The 16890-nt window shown below is 39.5% G+C and overlaps 1 protein-coding gene across 2 annotated transcripts in view; it reads left to right on the top strand.

Moving 5' to 3' along the window:
* The window catches only part of KCTD8 (potassium channel tetramerization domain containing 8), a 102959-nt gene that overhangs the window by 1288 nt on the left and 84781 nt on the right, over positions 1 to 16890 (top strand). The gene's annotated exons all lie outside the window — the stretch shown is intronic.

The following is a 16890-nucleotide window of genomic DNA, read 5'->3' as shown; positions in this document are numbered from 1 at the left end:
CGGGGGGGTCCCAGCCCCGCTGGCCGGGCGGGGGGGTGCGGGCACGGCGCGGGCTCCGCCGCGGAGGCTTGCGGCGCTCCCTCGCAGCGAGGCGGTGCGGAGATTGCAAGAGCGGAGCCCCGAGCGAGGAAGGGTTTTAATATTTTATCGCTGCGTTTCCTTCCCAAGTGAGCGCACTGCGCCTGGGCACGGCCTCCGGCAGGGAAGGGGCAGCGAGAGCGCAGCCAACATCCCGAGGAGCAAGAAAGAGTCTGGCTCGAGATGGAGGAAAAAAAAAAAGAAAAAAAGAAAATAAACCACTCCGTAGCCAGTGCACGGCTCCTAAGCAACTTCACTAGTTGGCTGTGGGTAGCCTCAAAGGTTCCAGGTCACTCGCAAATAGAAAAATTGAGTGATGACGAATGAGTTCCAATCTAGCAAAGTACGTAGTGCTATGTAGGGCACTGGCTGGGCAGTGGTTTCGGGTAATGAAACTACAGCTGGATGGAGAACACCGGCCCCTGGCAGAGATTTGTCTTTGGAAGGCAGAGGCAGCCTTAAACGTTACAGATGCGTTTGAGAGTCGGGTTAGCCTGTGGAAGAGAGAGGTGTTCTCCATTCACTTCTTTCTTCTTCTGCCTCTGCTGCGTGGTCTCGCGCTCCCTGAGCGCAGGGGTGATGCTTTGGTAGAGCATCTGCCTGTCTCTGTGGGGAGGTGGGAGATGCAGCCTCTAACTAACTTCACCAATAGGGCAGCTAAACAGAAGCAACCTGTTTTGCATTCAAAACTGGACCTGGGCATGGTATTTCAGAGAGGAGGGAAATGTGAATGGTTTTCTGCTCGGAGGAGAAATTCATTAAATAGTTTACATTGCTGGATACTATACAGGTGGTGATCACCCTTTGCTGAGCAGACTTAAGTACTTCAATCTTCAAGACTACATTAAAACAGTTTTTGAAGATTCATTGCATAATCTATCGCCAGTCGTGTTTCATTACGATATGTAAAAACTGAGCTGCAGAGCTTTACATTCTTCTGGGTGGACTTTTGTCAAGTATTTTACATGATTATTAAATCTCCTTTCTGAGAAAAATGGACGGACTGATTTTCTCAATAGTAGAAATTCCTTATTGTTATTATCAAGACTATGAAGTACTCTATTCTGCTTGCTTGGAACTAGATTTGTAGGTGCATAATTTTTGTGTGTGTTTGTGATGCTCTTACTGTTTTGGGTTATTTTTTTGTCTGTGTGTTATGATGAGGTTGCTGTACAGAACAGGGCTCTAATTCAAATCAGTGTTCCAAATTAATCCCTGGTGCAATACCACTGATTTACATGGAGTCATGCCAGGGATGAATTGGATGTTGTACATCATGATTTTTGTTTTAATTTTTAGTCTTCAAGCTTACAATGTTGTAAAGAGTAAAACAGTTAATTACTTAAATTTTCAGTTAACTGTATCAATTTATGGTCTTGCTTAATGTTTTTAGGTGTGTTTGGTTTTTTTTGACTTCTGAGTGCAAAAAATGGCTGAGATAAAAGTAGGCTGAAAAGATGAAAAATGATACGCATTTAGCAACTTTTCTGTTTAACAATTTTATACATTTTTTGCATGGTTAGATAGATTTTTCTGAAATATAGCAACATGGAGACAAAAGTTAAAAAAATCACCAAAATGGGAAAAGAAACAAGCAAGGCGCAATGCCTGAAGTAATGCTTTAGTTTTGAGTGTTTGTCTTTTTTTTTTAACTGACTAAATGTCCAATTGCTGGAGACTGTTGGTAAAACAATACTTTATTAAATGCCCTGGATGGATTGGGTGCTTGCCGTTGCTTTGCCAGACTGCTGCACAAGAATCCATTGAAGGGAGAGCAAACCTTGGAAGCCTTAGTGCTCTGCACCAGGGGTGAGAAGAGTGGTCAGGGCTACTGGCTGTAGGCTCTCCAACAGCATTATCCAGGATCGTATTCCTTCCTCACTCATAAAAAGAGCTTAATACACAGAGAAGAGCAGTCACTTTTTGATTTGTTCCTTGCCACATGTCCCCATGAACCCCAGAAAGGAGGCAGTTTTGGTTGGGAGGTTGCTGATTTCAAGAGCTCTCATGGGGAATGTCCAACCTTGGACTGTGCCTCACAGACAAAAATATCGTGACAAAAAAGCTTTGGGGAGCCTATTCTGATTTTGGCTGGTGCCTGAGAGTTAATTTGGTGCTAGCAGAGAAGAAACCTAGTTTTATGTTCCACTGGAAAAAACCCTAGTTTCATTTGCATTTATTATTCACAGCATGAGGATCTGCAACCAGCAACTGTATTAGTTGTTGTTCTGTAATTCTATAGCAGCCACACAAACTTCTCTTTCACCGTTTCTCCTGAGGACTTGTGGACAAATCTGTTTTCTAGTAATGGTAAATGGCAAAGTGATTAGAAAAATCTATGAGGATATATACATTCTACCCATTTCCTTAGACCATGAGTAGCTGAATGAGTTTCTCACTGAGAGCTACTAAGGAATGTTTGAAGGCCAAAGGTTTCATTTATGGTTTGTGGAACAGATTTCAGGTCTGTTTCTAGTATCTCTCAAAACTTTGGTAGGTATTTTGATTGAAATGACCATCTATCACTTTTTTTAAAAAATGGAAAATACTTCATATTCTTAAACATTCTGGCAGATGAAATTCACCTTGGATACTACATATATATTTAATTAATTTATGAATTCCTTAATATCTAGGGATGGATTGGTTGTTGTAGACTAATTCTGTCTGAAGAACCAGAGGCTGTTTGAAACTGGTTACCAGGAAATAATGCTTCAGCCTTTGGCAACATGTCCTGACAAGTACAGAGACAGGCTTCCCTTCTTAGTATGCATAATTCTTATAAAAAACATTAGGTTCTTTGACCCCAGTGGTGTGCAAGCTATCATGTATGCAATGACAGCTTCATTTCTCTACACAATTACTATGCAGCCATAATTTAACTTGCAGCTTGCATTGGTGGCTTAGTTCTGAAAAGTGTTCACAGATCTGTTCCATGTGTCCATTACAAATCCTGTCTCTTAATGGTCAATAAAAGGAGTAAATTTTTATGTGATAGTGAAAAGGATCTACCAGATTGTATCACAGACTTTGCGTGGGTTTGTTTGTTTGTTTGTTCCCCCCGCCCCTTATAGCTTGGCTTTATGCTCTTGAAGCTCTCACCTTAGTGCACTTGAGGATGACTTGGGTCAGTTAACACGACATGAAATGCATATGCAGTTTGGGAAGGAGGCCCAAACTCTTCTGCTGCTCAGTTTCCAGCTGCCATAGAGGACCACTGATTAATTACCTGTTGGTGTGCAATAGGTGATGGCCTTCACAAAAGTTGCTTCTAGCTGGAGACAGGAGACCAGAAGCCAGGAGACCTTGCTTCACATGGCTGCAGGCAATGTAACCTACCTTCTGTTAGCTGGTGTCTTTGTGAGGAAAGGGTGTGATTTACATTTTCAAGCTTTTGTTTTTTTTCTGTGGTTCCCTATATCTCTCAGTACTGCTGTGTAATGCAGGATTGCCTGTGCATGCTATTACTATTTTTTTCTTCTGTAGAATCTAATTGGTCTTAATGGATTTTACATTTAACATCTGCTACAAAATCTGACTTATGGGTGTTGAGAGCATGGTGCTCAGCTGGAAGCTCTGTGTGCTGAACTGACAAGTTTCTTGTAAGAAGAATGCAGTAATATTTCATGAAAAAACTTTGATGTGTATTCTATTTTGACGCTCCTGTTTCACATGCGACAATTTCTGTTTCCTTGTTTCGTGTTTTTGTTTGTAACAGGTGACATTTGCATGAATTTATGGTGCTTATTTTCCACTTGATGTCACAGCACTCTGAGATTATATTGGTTGCTGTGGAAATTGTCATAAACAAGTGATAATAATTTTGTAATCAGTGGGGAATAAGCAGTTGGAAGCAATGAACTTTTAGGGAACAAGAGGGTATTTTGAAAAACCAAAACAACCCGATCCCCCTAAAAACTTAAACAAAAGCTTACCACCAACCCCCCCCAAAACCCTACTCACAACAACAATAACAAAACCCAACAAGCATTGTTTGTGGTTTTGCAATAAAAAGGAGAAGAAAACAGAAGGTGACACTTCAAACATGGGAAACAAACATGTATGTAAAATACTTTGAGTTGCTCTGTGAATGCCAAATCCAGTTAAACATCCCACTGGGATAGCGAGGGGAGGGTGGGTCGGCAGATAACCCTAAACTGCTCTTTTGAGGGCAGAGTAGTATGAAAGCCAACCTGCATGTGGTTTCTGTGACCATGCCAAGCTGCTCTCCATCCATCACTGCTTATTTGCTGGAGTTTTTGCTACGTGGAGTGTGTCTGTGCTATTTTTTTATATGGAACAAATATATCTGAAACGTGCTAGGCTGAGGAGAGAAACGAGACCAAGATGAAAGTAAAACAAGGGTATTGCTTCTCTGTGGTACATTAAGGTAAAGCTGGACAATTTACTTTGAGCCTGAACCAGAGCCTCAAAGATTAGAGTACAAATTTTTGGTGCTACAGGCAGACATGAAGGTTTAAATCAGTATTGCAAGAACAGTGTAGAAAAGCTTGAGATTTCTGACAGTATCAAGATCTAGGAATGTTGTTTCTGGTAGGACCATTGAGCAAAGCCCTTTAAAAAGAGATTCTGTAGGCAGTCCAGTGACTTTGGAAAACTGACATGAAACTTCAGGATATTCTGCCTTATGATTCCAGCTCAACTCTACTACAGTTTAAAAATAAATAAATAAAAGACTACTCTTTATCTTGTCATTCTTCCAAAATATGTGTCCCTGAATGTAAAGGGATGAATCAAAGTGTACAGTCATAAATTACTAATATGAGAATATCTTTCTTATGCCACCACTTGACATAACGTGATAATCTAGACTACTGAAACTGGTATTCTGATTTGAGTCATCATTTCAACCAAGAGACTCTATCTGAGAATGATTTTAAAATATGAGATTAAAAGAAGTTGGAAAAATTCAGCTTTTTAATAAATAAATAATGAAAACAACCCGTGTTCCTCTACAGCTGGTGTGAAGACACTGCTGCAGTGAAAAACTATGCCAGGAAGCTTTTGATTTTTCTTACGCTTCAATAGAAATACACAAGACTCAGTACAATGATTTGTGATCAGATTTTAATCATTATATCCAGTTTCTGGTCTTATTACAATAAAATCATATTTTTAAGTACTGTAGAGCCCCTTTAATATTTGGAGCTGAGGATTGAAACTGTTGTGCAGTATTTTCAAAGTAAAATTAGAGATGAACTGAGAAAATCAACTATCCTCGATATTATATACCAGGATCAATACTAGATAAGCAATAAGACCTTGATACAAGCAGCTGTTATTTCTGATGTTGGAAGTGGAAACACATGGGTTTTGATATTATCCCATACTTGTACTTCTTGTGGATTACTTGGGAACAAAGTGACAGTGTTGGAGAAGCTGACTTTGCTAGATCTGTAATATTTTGCAGGAAAACTGCTTTGTGGTGTCAGATCACTTCATACATTTTCAAGGATTTATGTTAGTAGCTGCAGGTAAATGTTTACTTTTCCACAGTAGGGTAAGCAAATCGTATTTTATTTTTTCTTTATTGTCAACATGAACTTCTAGTTATCTGCTGTTCAAGTGCAGAATTTATGTGTACAAAAGTTTTCCATATAATATTGTTCCAGGCACATGATTTAAAATTAAAATATTACTGCTAATAAAATACATTTTGCAATATATTTGCTTTCTCAGTATGATATGGCTGGTATTTCACTGCTGGTTTTCTCCTTTGCAGCAAATACCACATTTATCATACTGTGATGAGAATTTGTGTGGCGAACAAAATTCACTAAGCACTGCACCAAGAGGGAGTTCATCGATCTCACATTATCCTCTTTCTGCCACAGTTCCACATTTAAACATAGGTCTCCAGAAATGAAAAGCTGCTCAGACAGCTCTCACAGATGTCAAAAGTAGTATGCTACTGGCATGAGGAGAGAAGTGGCAGAAGGAAAGACCCTCTTCTTGGTCCTGCTGAACATCAGCATGGCCTGAACAAAGCAACCAGAAGCAACTGGTGTGTTATCAATTTAAGGGCGAGCTCTTTGGTGAGCCAGATACTTAGATGGGCAAAGAAGGAAAGTGTGTAAAATGGTGTGTATTTCTGTGTCATGCTTCTGGGGTCCTGGGCTGCTCGAGACTGGTGTGGTGCCCAGTGTAGCTCACAGCCAGCTTAGCATTGCCCTATGGTGTCTCAGCAGCTAGGCAGATCCTGGGTGTCACTGCAGGGAAAGTGAATAGCACAGCGATGCTCTGGGTTTTCCCTCTGATTTTCTATCTCCAGTTTTGAATTGCTTTACTGCTAGAGTCATGGAAGAAGTCTGCTACAGAGTTAAATCGGCCAAGGTCATGTCTGCAGGGCTTTTCTGTGCCACAGACTGATTATTTGGTTGGTGGGTATTTGACTTGGTATAACTGTTGAAAAAAGCTGGAGTCACTATACCAGCTAACATCATAAGAGGCCAGCAGATGTTATTTTTATATCCAAGGATTATTTTATTTCATTTCTGCTTACAAGATCTTTATTTCTTGAAGCAGGTAGGGTACTAATGGCACTCAAATCATGGGTCTTTTATAAACTGAGCCACTGGAAGTCCAGTGGAAAATCCTTAAAAAAATTACTAGGTAAATTTCGTTTTGCTTTAGCAAATCAAATGCTTTGTGATGGATTTCCTGGGGAGGTTGTTCACTCCAGCTTGATAAAACTGCATGTTCTTTTTGAGAAGAGGTAACTTATACTCTACTTTAAAATTCATACATTGACTAAATGTTAGGAGAAAAAAGTGCTATGTCTAAAATGAAATTATCATTCTCAGTAGAGTTTAGGTACTTTTTCTTTAAATGTTTTGTATGATTTTTATTTTTTATTTTTAAACCAGTAATGGCCATTGCACATTTAGCTTTTGCCTCATATAAATTCAGGATTATTCAGTGAATTTATTCCTTTCCTTTTTTTCTTTAACCTAAATGGGATTAATTGTATAAATAGGGACTGACAGTGTATGAAACTAACACTCAAGTCCCATTGACAGCTGAAAGATAGACCTTCACTGGGACTGAAGTAGCAAATAGTCTTGGTCTAGTCTTTCACATAAAAGTGAAATTCAAATTACATGAGTGATTATTTGGTTTCCTAACTGTTTCTAGTACACATAGTCCTGGCAGGAGGTAAGCAGAGATGTTTTGTAATTTTCATGGCACTTGTAGAAACTAATGCCACTCCATTTTGGTTGCATTTTACCAGATTGTGGTAACAAAACTTGTCATGTTTGTTACATTTTGACAGTTTAGCTTCAGAAGACATATTTAAATTAAAGAGTGCATCTTTCTGCAAGATGTCACTCCATTTATATCATTGCATCTCTAAATATTTTCAGGACTTTGCCACACATATGTAAAAATCACAGTGGTGTTAATGAGAGTTTCATGTTCTAGCAACAAGATGAATACAATGCTTTAAAAACGTTTATGCAAATATTATTTCTTCTTTATGGAATGACTTCTATGTTGATACTGTCTTTCCAAAGTTGCTTAAAACAGGATTCAAAGATAGGGAACAGCATGTTTACCCATCCTTTGTCCTATGGGGTCTGCCTGGCCATAAGCAGCGTCAGGACTGTTATCAGTTAGACCTGGTGCGATGATTCCTTCATCAACATTTTGCAGATAAGAGTAGCTGGATCAAACTTTAGTTGTTCTTTTTCTCATTGCTCCCTATATGGCTGAACCCTGTGACAGGGGCTCTGAGCAAAGGAGGTGCAGAGACAGGGGCCGCTGCCTCCCGGGAACTGCCACTGCCTCTAGGTGGCTGCCACCACCTCTGGCTGCGTGCACGTCAGGTTTGCTTTGTACTGCTCGGGTCATGTACCCTGTGCCTGACCTGTTTTCTGTTCCAGTGACATGCACTTAGTGAATAACAAAAACTAGAGTGGCTTACAGAATAAAAAATAGTAGTACTTCCTTTTGATGACACTTTAAAAAAAACCCAACCTGTGAATAATTCAATCCAGAGACAACTCAATCACAAGTGCAGGTACTCACAGCAACAATAACTAATGTGTTGAAGTAGATATGCTGTACATCTCTTTGGGAGGAGAAGGAGTCAGCTGAGAAACTGAACAGAGAAATCAATACCATCATTAAATTTTATTAATGAAATTAAATATTCCAGGTCTTCACTTAGCATACATTCAGTTGTATTATCATTAATATGATGATAATTGTATTAATACAATACTTATACACTACAATAGTTAATACAATTAATACAATACAATACATTAATAAACAAGAGATGTTCTCTTTGCATTAACAGAAAGATATGGTTCAGAAATGAAATCAGTTAGTATATTTTTTTTTAATATAAGCAAACAACAACAACCTTCAGATGCATTTTTATCTTTTCTCTTTCTTCCTTACCAGGTTTTACCCTTTAGCAGTGTTAACAAATATTCCCAAAGAGAGATGAGTTAGTGCCCAGGGACTCTTGTCATATTTTGTTGTAAACAGTCTCCTGCAACTTAAGTTAATAGTGAAATTGTTTTATGTTTTATTGAACGTAGATGTTTAGAGGTTCTTGTAAGGATTACAACTGTGTCAGTGTATTCCACTGTGGTGGGTTGACCCTGGCTGAGTGCCAGGTGCCCACCAAAGCCGTTCTATCACTCCCCTCCTCAGCTGGACAGGAGAGAGAAAATATAACAAAAGGCTCCTGAGTTGAGATAAGAACAGGGAGAGATCACTCAGCAATTACCATCACAGCCAAAACAGACTTGACTTGGGGAAAATTATTACCAATCAAATCAGAGTAGGGTAATGAGAAATATAACCAAATCCTAAAACACCTTCCCCCCACCCCTCCTTTCTTCCCAGGCACAGCTTCACTCCCTCCCGGATTCCCTACCTCCTCACCCAAGCAGCACAGGGTGACGGGGCATGGGGGTTGTGGTCAGTTCATCACACATTGTCTCTGCCGCTCCTTCCTCCTCACGGGTGGGACTCCTCACACTCTTCCCCTGTTCCAGTGTGGGGTCCCACCCACAGGAGACAGTCCTCCACAAACTTATCCAATGTGAGTCCTTCTCATGGGCTGCAGTTCTTCACAAACTGCTCCAGTGTGGGTCCCTTCTACGGGCTGCAGTCCTTCAGGCACAGACTGGTCCAGCGTGGGTCCCCCGTGGGGTCACAAGTCCTGCCAGCAAACCTGCTCCACCATGGGCTCCTTTCTCCACGAGTCCACAGGTCCTGCCAGGAGCCTGCTCCAGTGCAGGCTTCCCACGGGGTCACAGCCTCCTTCGGGGGCATCCACCCGCTCTGGGGTCCTCCATGGGCTGCAGGTGGATATCTGCTCCACCATGGACCTCCCTGGGCTGCAGGGGGACAGCCTGCCTCACCATGGTCTTCCCCAGGGGCTGCAGGGGAATCTCTGCTCCGGCGCCTGGAGCACCTCCTCCCCTTCCTTCTTCACTGACCTGGGAGTCTGCAGAGTGGTTTCTCTCACATATTCTCACTCGTTTCTCTGGCTGCAATTGCTGTTGCACAGGTTTTTTTCCCTTCTTAAATCTGTTCTCCCAGAGGCACTACCACTGTCGCTGATGGGCTCGGCCTTGGCCAGCAGCGGGTCCATCTTGGAGCCGGCTGGCATTGGCTCTGTTGGACACAGGGGAAGCTTCTAGCAGCTTCTCACAGAAGCCACCCCTGTGGTCCCCCACTGGCTACCAAAACCTTGCCACACAAACCCAATACATCCATGGAAATTATTAAAAGTGTACTATCATTCTAAAGGCTTTTTTTCAGTGAATATTTTATATACATCTCAGGTATCTGTGAAGCTCTTTATATTTGTTTAATAATAGGAGGAAAAAAGGCCCAGAACAGAATTGCATATATACATGATTATATAAATAAATTGTGTGCAGAACAGTTACTTTCATAACCTCTTACTAACAGTTTAATTAAACCAGATTTTTGTTTTCTGTCTGTTACTCAAATCCCCATTAAAACCACCATACATGCAAAACTATGAGAGTAATGACAAATGTATATTTTGTGTATACAGAAGTATTCTCTAACGCTTCTGGTTCTTAATCCAAGGTTCTTTCATTCTCATTTAAACTCATGAATACAAAATAATATGAAAATCAACTACAAAAGTGTTAGAAGGCAGATAAAATAAGTCGGTAAACCAGAGTGCCAACAATTTAATCAGTGTAAAGCAGTGGAAAAAGACTAGAACTAAACAACACTTTTTGCTAGTTTTTCTTAATAAACACATTTTCTTTCCCTTTCTTCTCACAGTCACCCATCTATAGCCAGTCACTTCTGAGTATTGTTCTCTTCAGACAGCTGTTACTATTTCTGTTGTTAATGCTTACTGTGGCTTTTGAGCTGATCTGAAACAAAGTGGAGGCATGGCTACTCTTGACATTCCACCTATTTTTGTCTCTTTCCAGTGTTTTGGAATATAAATACCACTCATTCTGTCCTTCTAAAAATACCAATATACAGCCTTATAAAAGTGTGATCAATATTGCTGAAGCTATGTGGACTTCAGGGGGGAAAAAAAAGAACAAAATAATGCAGCTATTTATGATGCAAGATAGAATGGGACCACTGTTGAAGTAAGGCTGTGTCTGTCCTCTCTTACTTCTAAAATTTTGGTGTCAAATCCCACACCTGCCTTTCCGAATGGCTTACCCATTCGAAGTACCCCTTTTCGGAGCAGGAACTGTCAGCATCTGTATGTGTAGATAAGCCTTATCATATTAAAAAGAGTAAACCAAAATTACATAAAGAATATAACTAAAACCACTGTAATTTGCAGTCCTGCTTGGAATTTTTACTTTTCCAGTACTTGTAGACTTTAGTTTTCTCTGTTAGCTGTCCCGTGGAAAGCTGTGCATATTTACCTCTTTTAGTGTTGTCATAGCTCACAAACACATAATTCTGATAATTTTCTTTTTCCTATAAAATTTCTTCACGCTGTCAGTGTGTCTCTGGGGATGTAATAAATGAATATAACTTTTCTAAATGTTATAGACAGAGATAGACAAAGTCTATGTGGTTTTGCTCCCCCCAAAACATCTGGAGTAACAGATAGTGATATCCTCTGGCTTCAAAATAATCCTGTAATTCTTCAGGATAGAAGGGACAAACTTTTCAGAAATGTTTCAGTTAATCAGTGTGTGGTATTTTGAGGACTATTGAAATTTTTGAAGTTTTACCTCCTAAACTGCTAAGTTTATATCTTGCTGTGACTTTTAGCTGCCTAGTAATCTAGCCTCCAGTCATAACGATGCTCACATTTTCATTCCCGTCCTTTCACTATTTACCTTTTCCACCTGTCGCTGAAGTAGTTCGGTGTCTAAATTGGTGGAATTATGCCCCTAAATAATTGCATCTGTGATCGCCTTTAATTACAGGAAGAAGAATGCGCTCGTGGTAGAGGAGATTAGGTTAAACGCTGTCTGTCTAATCAGATCCCTGGTGACTGACTTCTGGCAGTGCTTTCTTCCTAAATCCTGTTGCTGTGGATGTGATGAATAAAAGCGGCACAGCCTCTGCGAGTCCACGTCTTCCGAAGGCGGTTGTGCTTTCCCGATCCGCAGGGTACGACAGGGACTTAGGAGCAAGCCTGAACATCCTTCACCCCTGCCAAAAAGACGTGCGGGCCTCCTGGCGCTTTTGGGTGGGCCTGGCTGGGCAGGGCCTGGGGCTGTGGGGAGCTGGAGGCAGGCCCTGCTGTGGCCTTGGGGACTGCTGGCCCTGGGGAGAGGGGGGCTAAAATGGGGTCCTGGGCAGGCCTGGGGGAGCCCCAGGGGCTCTGTCAGGGCCGGTACAGCCTGCTGGTGTCCCCTTGGGGCCTGGCACTGTGGTGGCCGTGTCTGCTTTCTGTGAATACCAGCAAATCAGCCAAGAGCTGCGTCCTCCAAGGACCTTTGGCCAGGCGCCATAATCACGGGTCTGCTTCAGGGCCTCCAAATACCAGAGCAATGATTCTGGGTGGGGTTTTTCACAAATCTGTGAACTTTTTATAACATAAAGTACATGAGAAATAACTCCTTGAGTTATTTTTATGCAGGGATAGCAAGGGGTTCTTGGTCAAAGACACCAGCAAGGCAAGAGCTGCGTCTAACTAATACTTATTCAGTGGCATGGCACACTATTTGTGTTTCTGCAACCATGCTGCTGAAGCAGCGTAAATTTAATAGTAATCTTCAGTTTAATACAGTTAATCTAAATATTCTTTACATTTGGCTGCAAAATATGGATGAAAAAAAGCACCTGTTATAAGTAATTGGTAACCTGGAAAAAAACACATTGGAAAAAAATGATTTGCTTTTTAGACTATGTAAAAACGGTTTTTTTATAATTAATATTAACGTTGTGACCGTATGCAAGCCTTTCTATATTGTCATGCTTATGATGCATAAAAAGTACGAAGGAGCTTGCCGGTTGCTTAGCTGCACTTTCTGAAAACAGTAAAAATATTTTGAAGTTTGAGAAGATGCACTGTTTTGGTTTTTTAAAATATTTTAATACATGGGGTTTGGAATCAGAGTTATCCTCTGTCATCAACAGTGAGGCTCCTAGCAAAAATAGTTATCCTTTTTAATGAACCATGTAACGAATCACATCTGAGAGTAATATGAGTCTGAAATTGACCTCCAAATCAATGCTTGCGATCTTGGCTGGATTTTCTGAAAATACATTCAAGTTCAGTGAAAATTTCCATCTGCACCTTGAGTAATGGGCAAGCAGCAGGGATAGACAAATTTAAATTTAGGCTGCTGGTTTGGAAAATTTAGTTCTTTTTATCACCTCCGTGACTGGCAATAAACTGCACTTTTTTCTCTTCTTCCTTATCCTGTGGTTATATTAGAGGTTTAGCAATACAGAAATTGACATTTTACCAAAGTTCACCTTGATTTCTAGCAGTGGTTAGATGTCAGTCATTAATTTGCTCAAGTAAATCAGTTTATAACAGTGAAAGAAAAAGTGGTAAAAGCTATTTACTGTATCATCAAGCAGTCATATAGCAAGGGTATTGCAAGTTACTAGATAATTACTGCTGGTTCAGAGTGGGTTGCCATAATTTCTATTCAAGTAGGTATGTGGTATTAGACTGTGGATCAGTAAATTAAGACTATTAAATGTTACATGTGGTAGCCATATAACACTCTCAGCTTTCAAGCTTCTTAATAGATTTGTAAGTTCCTTGATAAAAGGAAAAACATTTCCCCCATTAAGGCAGTCAGGCGTTGGAACGGGCTGTGCAGTGATGCTGTGCATGTTGTACATCCTTGGAGGTTTTCAAGACTCGTCTGGATCAAGTCCCGATAACCTGGTCTGACCTCATAACTGACCATGCTTTTGAGCAGGAGGTTGGACTAGAGACCTCCTAAATTATCCTGTGATTCTCTTCTCTGATGTGATTTAAGTTGGCATTGGCTATATGAAATCTCTTCTCAGAAAAGGAAGAGTGAACTGCTGCAGGTAAATGAAGTAGATGCTAGAGAGCTGTAAATTCTGATTATTCTGAAAAATCACAAACTTCAAAGCCTTAGCTTTATGTTATCTTTTTACTTACCTTTGTGTGTCCTACTTGTAGTCAGAATTGAAACAAATGCTTCAGGAGAAAGTTTGTTGCAGGACTTTCTGGCCCAAATTCAAAACCACAGAATGTTAAATAGGCCACAGTTAAGAAAGTATCTGAAAATACCCTTAAAATGAATGTTGGATAGTACTGTGGTTGTTAATCACATGTTGCCTGAAGAAAGAAATCTCAAGAATTTAGCAAATCACCATTGTTTAAACCTCTAACCATTTTTATTGTCATTCTTTAGATAGATTCTGGCGCTGTCACAAAGGTGGTAGACCACCTTGAATTTCTTAGGGTTTTTCTCCATTTTGATATTTTTCATCAGTGTTGAGTTCCTTTAATGTGACATTTTTTTGCTCGAGTTTTTCAGCCTCTGTATTTTTCCCTTAGCATAGCTTGAATCAATTTATGTAGCAACTGCAAAAATGCTGAACAGGTTTTTTTTGGCAGCCTGGAAAACGTAAAAAAAAATAGTCATAAAGCAAACATGAACAATGCTGAATTACTTTTTAGTAATATATTGCTGAATGAATGCATGGCATAATAGCAATAGTTAATTATTAGGATATTTAAACAATTTGGTTTTTTTCCTTCTTGAAATTTTAATGTAAGAATGGAACATGAGGCACTAGTAACTAGGATTATACAAAAAATGTTCGATGTTCCTCTTGCTTTTCCCACATTACTGAAAAGATTGCTGAAATGATGTGTCTGGAGACTCTTTTTGCTGTTAAAAATTCTCTTATGACAACAATCTAAAACAGAAGTATTGCTTGCATTGATTGACACCTAACAGATAAATTTACACATATAGTCATAGAGAAGAAGCATAATAAAAAGATCTTGAGACAGGTCATATGTCAGTTGTAGGTTGTCAAAACACTTTCAATGTCAATGAAATTATGTCAGTTACGCCTGGCAATATGTTTTCTTCTCTAAAGTTATTCTCCTGGGCAGGGCTTGTGTTGTTAAGGTACAGTATATTTCCACTGGCATTCATGGTGATGGAGGGATGGGGCAGATTGGTACCAATATCCTTGTTATGAGCACACTTACATCCACTTAGAGAAGATTTGGATGTCTTGATGGTGTTAACTAGTCTGTCCCTTTATGTCCACATTAAATACGATACAAAACTTATGTGACACTATTCAAAAACCTGTGGCCTGGCTGTATTTTGCTTCTGGGAGAGTGGTGGAGATGGGTTCCCTAGGGTGGAGAGGAAGGGATCCTGAGGAACAGCAGCCACAGGGTTTCAGCACATCCCTTCTCCTCCTCCTAAGCCCGTGTGGTGACCTAGCAGCGGTGGATCATGGAGCTTAGCCCCGAAGTGATTTGCATGGGCAGCCTCATCATTTCAGGACTTCTTTCAGGCTCTTCTCCAGACTTTAATTGGTCTCATTAACTCTGCTTATGTCTGTGTCATGAGCTACAAGCTTTTCTTCACAACCTTGAGTGCCAGATAATTGCTTTATATTTTTAAAGTTAAAGCCTGAAATTAATGTATGGTCATGTGAATCAGGAGCCTAGTATCTACTGTGCTATGTTTTCACTACCTTTTCAGTGCCCTCTTTCCACCTTTATTTGTAGATTACCATTGAAACTATGGTAGTAATTTAGCAACACAGTATTCCTAAATATTTCTTAAATCTAATATATCATAATCTTAAATCTATGCATCATATAGAATGTATATATATTTATCTATCTATATTTAGGAATCTAGATATTTAAAGAAAAGGCATTAGCTAGATTGTGATATCCTGGCTCAAGCTTGTGACCGAGTCATATTATGGTGGCTTGGGAGGCACATAAATAAAGTATTTGTCCTTATAATGTTATTGACAGGCTTTGAATACTTGGCAAGATACTTTATTTCTTTTTTATGATGTCCATTCAGAATGGTATTGGCATATCATATAGAATTGTCATTATTTTGTACATTTTTAAAAAGTTAAATGAATAAACTCAGTGATCTGTGGTGGTTATTAGAATGTTTAGAATGTTGAAATTGTTTGTTTTACAGTATGACTTACAATACAAAAGAATTCCTAAATTATTTTACACAAACTAAGAACTGTTTGTTTCATCTTGGTTCAGAGCTTCTTGAAGTCTTTGCATTCAGTTCAGTGATTTAGTATGTGTATGTAAAGATCCAAGGTATATACAGTTACCAAAATATAAATATTGATTTAGCAATCATTTTATGTAGTGCTAAATCCTATGTCAAATACATAACAATGATGTTATCAAGTATAGAAGATTATACTAAAGTAACTCTACTTTTTGTATTTTCTTTCTGAGTTCTACTTTTTAAATAGGATTTTCCCTCCACATATTTGTCTCTTAAGATTGTGATGTTCCAATCCTTATTGGGTAGGAGTCTGCCACATGAAGCTATTTTCTCTTTACTGTCTTGTTCTCCAGATTAGCAGTGTTTCTGCAGCATTATTGGAGACAAAAACTAAACTACCACTATTTTTATCAGGATGCAGAATCTTGCTATATGGACTTTCAGAGTCATTGACACAGCTTGTATTCTAAACAGTGTTTTCTTGTGATGAGGATAATATGGAATATCTGCACCAGCCAAATAGTATGTAATAACCCTGTCTTGCTACAGTTCTGGAAAGAAGTAGACTACAGTGTTACTTGAGTACTTAAAAGCCTTGATTAGCACAGGGGTAATACAGAGATTACAAGTTGTAGAAATAAAAAATAATATAAAGGTGTAATAAACATTGATCTTTATGACAGCTCTGCAAGTTTTGTAAAATTATGATATCTATGCTCCATTGGCTCATGTCGTGTACTTAACTTCATCTGTACAAAGTTGCTCCAAGTGAAACAGGTCAGATCCTTTGCATGTTCATGGAACAATTGTAGATAATTGCACAGGACACAAACCCATGGAAACTTGGAGCTGTATGGGGAGGAATGTTCTTGAAAGACAAGAGAAAATCTTCAGGTAGTACAGATGCAGAGGCAAAACTCAAAAGTTCCTAATTTTCTGGTCCTGCAGACTGTCTGTTATGTTGCAATGCTTTCCATATAATGTGAATTAGAGAATAAAGTCTTGCAATGGTAAATTTGGAATAAAACATGTGGTAATTAAGAAAAAGCTCTTTTCTACCAAGAGATTCCTGCCATTAAATACTGTAGAACTTTAGTTTCAGAGAGTTACTCCAAATGAGGCTACTGGC

The sequence above is a fragment of the Haliaeetus leucocephalus genome, unplaced genomic scaffold (assembly GCF_000737465.1).
Source record: "Haliaeetus leucocephalus isolate CR32 unplaced genomic scaffold, Haliaeetus_leucocephalus-4.0 Scaffold439, whole genome shotgun sequence".
Taxonomy (NCBI): Eukaryota; Metazoa; Chordata; class Aves; order Accipitriformes; family Accipitridae; genus Haliaeetus; species Haliaeetus leucocephalus.
Note: the sequence above shows the minus strand (reverse complement) of the source record. Positions and strands in the feature narration are given on the sequence as shown.